This window comes from Mus pahari, chromosome 20 (genome assembly GCF_900095145.1).
Source record: "Mus pahari chromosome 20, PAHARI_EIJ_v1.1, whole genome shotgun sequence".
Classification (NCBI taxonomy): Eukaryota; Metazoa; Chordata; class Mammalia; order Rodentia; family Muridae; genus Mus; species Mus pahari.
Genome location: NC_034609.1, coordinates 15,698,967 through 15,704,733, shown reverse-complemented (window position 1 = coordinate 15,704,733; position 5,767 = coordinate 15,698,967). Strand labels below are relative to the sequence as shown.

Below are 5,767 nucleotides of genomic sequence, written 5' to 3'. Positions count from 1 at the left end.
AAAAAAAAAAAAAAGAGAAATGAAAGCAGCCATGGGGGTGGGGGGGAGAAACAATGTGCAGGTCTGTGGTCTCTCCTTCCCAGAACTGTTTGCTAAGGCAAGACAATCTCAGCAAACATTCCTTTGTGGCTGACTGATAACAGTTGAACAAGGCCAGCTGTAACCTCATAGGAATTTTGTTTTTACAACTGAGGCACTCTACCAAAACTGATACAGACAGACAGTAGAACAGTGGTTACTGGGGGCTGAAAGAAGTGAGACTCGAGTTAGGATGGAGCAATGAAAGAATTCTGGAGTTGGACAGGGGCGACTTCAATGCAGTGACTGAATGGTATGATTTAAATAATTATGTAGCAACCCGTATGCATAACAATTGTACCACAACAGAGAAGAAAGTAAAACAGGACTGAACTACTGATACTCAAAAAATATGGATAAACCTCAAAATAATTATGCTAAGTGACTTAATTCAGGCCAAGAATATTTTAAAAGAATATATACATCATTTCACTTGTGTAAACGAAACGACAATTACTAACAGAAAGCAGGACTTTTGAAGACCTACCTGTGGAATAAATAAGGCAGAGAATTCTACAGTTCAAAGCTTGGGCCTTTTGCTGTAGCAGTTTCCCATCTACTGCCTGACTTAACCGGGCTGTTCTAGCACTGTAACCTGCCGCAAGGCCAGCTCTTCGCCTCCCTGCACCGCTCTGATCCTAGTCTACTCCCTTCCAAGTCTGTGGATTCTCTCCAGCTCTCATCTCCCTGCTTCACTCTCTCTCCCTGGAAGTCCTGCCTTCATCCTTCCTGCCCCAGCTATTGGCCTTCAGCTCTTTATTACAACCAATCAGCAATGAGACAACACCTGATCCATCTCTTAGATTGCCTTAGGCACAGAGGGCTGTCTGACCTTCACGTATCTGAGCAGGTGTGGAAAGACAAGTATTTACAAATATAAAGCTGCTGGTGGACCACAGAAATGACAATATGGAAATCCTGCCACCATTAAGCTCTCTGCCAGTATAGAATTCACAATTGAAAATACAGGGGCATACCTTCACACAATGTGAAGGAGAGTCACCCTAATACTAGATCTGTGGACTCCCACAGACAGCAACAAGGATTCACCGAGGGCACAAACACACTCCTGGGGCCCTGGTATACTAGCTACCCTGGCTGCGACAATGGCTTCACAAGGGTGTTAGAGCATAACAGTATAAAGGGACTAACTACAGCACGGCACTTAACCCGACTAAAGCTACTGGGAGAGAGACTTCTCCAAGCCTTCTCTTGACCTGGGACTCCCCTGCTGGTCTTCATCACCCCTCGCACTGATGTCCTGCTACTCTCTCGGGGTGCTGTCCTGACATGTACCAGCAACTCTACCTGCTCTAAGGCGGCCCACGGCCCGGTTACTGTGGTAAACTCTTCCAGCTCTCCTTCCTGCCCTCAGTGATGCCTCCTTTCTACGCAGACTCCTGTGGTGGCTCCCGTCGCACACCAGGTTCAAGCCCAGTACCTCCTATGGCAACAGAACAAGGCCCTGCCCTTTCCCTCCACATTCTCAACAGGGGCAGCATTTCTGTTCTGTCGAGCTTGCTGCCGCACGCTGAGCTACTAGACGACTGCTTGGCAAACAGGAATGTGTACTGATGACTGAGTGAACCCAGGACAATTTCCTAGATGGTGGAAAGTGGGGAGGAGCACACGACGTTTACAGAGTTCTGCAAAGATGTCAACCATTCGTCAAATCAGGTCTGAGACCTAAAGTAGAGATACTAGGAGGTATGAGCAACAAAGAGGTAACACTTTAAAACTTACCAAGGCTTCACAACATCTACCTGCAATTACAAGCTAGTTTTTCACTGTGCTAATGATACAGACTGAGGAGTGCAGAGCTAATGATACTCACTGCACAGTAAAGATTCAAGAATCAGCTAAACCAATTCCACCCTCAAAATGATACACCTTTGCCCAAATAGGAGCCCTGAAGTCCTAAGGAAGTTACTGCAGAGCCCTAACTCTCTAGACTATCACACATTGCACAAGAATGCATGGATTAGTGTCCTTGGTCCTTCAGAAAGATCCAGAAACTAAAGATGAGAATCCATTACACTGGGCACTAGTTAAATTATATTTTATATTTATATATAAAGACAATGTGACAGGGAATTGCTCCTTCCAGAAAAAAACAAAAAACAAAAAACAAACAAAACAAAACAAAACAAAAAGCCCCAACAACATGGTAACAGGGAGATGGGAAGATGGTTCAGTGGGTAAGAGTCCTTGCTCTACAACCATCAGGACCTGAGTCCAAACCCCCAGTGAGCACGAAACTGTGTAACCTCAGCATGGGGGAAATGAGCTTCCAGTTCACTGGGCCAAGGCAATGGGGGAGAGGAATACCCACTGTCCTCCTCTACTCTCCATATGCACATGCACAAGCACAGTATCTGCACACCCACCTGTGTTGCTCTATTTTTTTTTAAGCTATTTTATTTAGGTTCTTACATCTGCCACCTTCTCCATTTCAATCCCTTCCAACACCCCAAACCAGGTAGGAAAGAAAGAAGGTTAGAGGGATACAGGGGTGTTGAGTTCTTTTAGACTACTTCCTGCTGAGGAGGCATTGAGTTCCTTGGGGCAAGTTCAATCTTCATCTCTTCATGTCTTCTTATCTCTTTTCTCTCAACCACTTGAAGATCCAACAACAGCAGGAGCAGAAGGAGCAGGAGCAGGAGGAGCAGGAACAGGAGGAGGAAGAGGAGCAGGAGCAGGAGCAGGAGGAGGAGCAGGAGGAGCAGGAGCAGAAGCAGGAGGAGCAGGAGCAGGAGCAGGAGGATGAGGAGCAGGAGCAGGAGCAGGAGCAGGAGGAGCAGGAGGAGGAGCAGAAGCAGGAGGAGCAGGAGCAGGAGGAACAGGAGCAGGAGGAGCAGGAGGAGGAGCAGGAGCAGGAGGAGCAGGAGGAGGAACAGGAGCAGGAGCAGGAGGAGGAGNAGGAGCAGGAGGAGCAGGAGGAGGAGGAGGAGCAGGAGGAGGAGCAGGAGCAGGTCAGGAGGAGCAGGAGCAGGAGGATCAGAAGCAGGAGCAGGAGCAGGACAGGAGGAACAGGAGCAGGAGGATCAGGATCAGGAGCAGGAGCAGCAGGAGGAGGAGCAGGAAGACAAACAGCTGCCGCCTTCTTCAGAGAGCTCCTATCCTTCTCTGGCAGTTATCCCCTTTCCAGAGTCCCCCAGAATTAAACCATCTGCAGATGGCAAAGATAAGACCCCTGCTAGTGCAGGAGACAATCCTAGGCAGCTGTGGTGGACAAACTAAAGCATCCCCATATCCCAAGTCTGATATTAAAAAAAAAAAAACATATTCACATAACATAACTGGGTTTTTAAAGAACCAAACCTGACAATTCACTTGCACACACTACACACATGCATGCATGCACACATAGGTGCACTCCTGCACAGAAGGATAACCAATAGCTAAAGTCTGAGTGGCATCTTTGAAGGAGTTTCAATCAAAGAACAAGATGTTGGACAATATTAACTATAAGTCTGAATGCCATCCCTGCTAAATTTCATTTTTCATAACTAGGAGTAACAAGCAATTGCCACCAAGCCTGAAATATATGAAAATCAAATACTTTGCCTATTTACATATGGTTCCCCAAAGCCATTCCTGATTAAAAATTGTACCATTTCAATCTTCCTTCTAGAGATATCTATTAGCAGAAAATTCATGTGAAGTCCAATGAATTTAGAATATAATTACACGTATCCTATACAAATTACTTCTCAATGACTTCTTCTCATGAAAATAGACCAGAGAGCGATGATCAGCTCAGTTTAAATATGCAGGAGACTCCCTGGGAAAAGGCAGTGAGAGCAAGTCCACAAAGACCTTAAGCTGCAGCTCATGCAAGTTTAGCAGGAAATAATCACTTCTGATCTGAACTCCCAGTGTACCTTGGGAAGCACTCCATGGGTAAGCTGCACTCCCTGACTGGTGCCCCTCACTGCACAACTGTAGCCCTGCTTCCTGCCTCCCCTTGAAGGCTAGAACCAAGTGATTCTGAGAGTCTCTTCCAGATCCAAAGTGGCATCACTCCACAACTGAATTCTCAAGAGCACACCTGACCTCTGCCAGTCTTTCAAGACAAAGAAAGATGTGACATGTCCTTGGGGTCCCAACACTGTTCAGAGCACCTAGCATCGTTAGCAATGAATCCTTCGAAGAGATATTTCCACATGCTGTAACCTCTCTAGCCCTACTGGGCCCTGAACAGGACTTGAACCCAAGCTCTCTTAAAGTCCACCCTTACCATAGTTCTGGTGAAGATGTAGAGGCCAGAGAACTGCACACACCATTCGTCACTTGGAAGAAATACAGCCACTGGGACATTTCAGGCCCTTGGTTTGCACACCAACTGACTCTAAACCACACAGACATAGAAGGCGGAAGAGGGCTCCATTTCACAGAATATACTCATCCAGCCCACCCGAGTCCACGGTACCTGCTGGAAAGTACGTGCATGGAGGAGAAGCCCAGATGAAGGGAGGAGGGGAGGAGTCAGCACCAGAAAGGAAGGCTGTCCGAACATTCCCTTGACCTCTCTAGAAGCTGGGCGTTCCAACACTTTAAACCCACACTCCTGAAGCACTGTATTGCTCAGATGGAGCACGGGCCGCAGATTCAGGCTCAGAAGCCACTCAGTTCAGGAATTGACCCTGTAAGGCCAGAGGCCTCCGGCCTGAATCCTAACCCTGCCCCCACTAGCTGCGCCATAGCCAACAGGTACCCCGCCTCCTCATCTGATAATAGGAACAGTACAAGGACCACTATTCATCCCTTAACAATGCAGATGCAGTCTGAGAACCACATCCTTGGGGATTTTATTCCTGTAGGAACAATACTTATTGAACTCAGCCAGGCCTAGATGAAGCAAGCCAATCACTTTATATGGCTTCTTGATGCCCTCAAGAGACAGTGTATATATGAGGTAGATGAAGCTACTGCACTTACCACAGCATAGAGCGTTACAGTAACTTCCTTAATATTTACAAGGAACACACACTAAAACAATAAAACAGAAAGATCACCTAGTAAACTGGTGAGGCACACAACCGTTTATGCCCATTCCCGGGTAGAGGGACATGACAGGATCTGCTGTTTGTCCAAGGAGGCATCGCAGACCAGCTCACATGCATTACTTAGCAACTCACTGTGCTGTGCTATTACAAAGTCACAAGATAATAGACAATTTTCAGATCCATTACAAGTTTAACGTCACATATGTGGCCACTGATCAAAACAGCTTTCCATGGGGCATGACAGTGCTTCCTGTCTGCATTAGTCACTGGGTATTGCGGACAAGATGAAACTGGCTAAAACACGTGAGGTACTGACAGTGTCTGGCCACAGCAGGTGCTCGGGGGGAAAAACCCCCAAATGCTCTCACTATTATCTGATAGAGCCTGGGTACCTTGGAGATTAGGAGAACAAAGGAATCACACCGCTCTGCTCTTACACACTGTATTTCTGCAAGTCTCTATTATTTTGCATGTGAAAATATTTCTTTAAAAGCGCTTTTTATCTAGGAACACTCCTCCATTGCTGGTGGGATTGCAAGCTTGTACAACCACTCTGGAAATCAGTTTGGCGGTTCCTCAGAAAACTGGACATAGTACTACCGGAGGACCCAACAATACCTCTTCTGGGCATATACCTAGAAGATCTTCCAACTGGTAATAAGGACACATGCTCCACTATG

The 5,767-nt window shown here is 46.7% G+C and overlaps 1 protein-coding gene and 1 pseudogene across 1 annotated transcript in view; one reads left to right on the top strand and one right to left on the bottom strand.

The window, feature by feature from the left end:
- Fto (FTO alpha-ketoglutarate dependent dioxygenase) overlaps nt 1-5,767 on the bottom strand; it is a 352,191-nt gene that overhangs the window by 244,956 nt on the left and 101,468 nt on the right. The window lies entirely within an intron of this gene.
- Nucleotides 1-5,767, top strand: part of LOC110337759 — a 17,940-nt pseudogene that overhangs the window by 10,316 nt on the left and 1,857 nt on the right.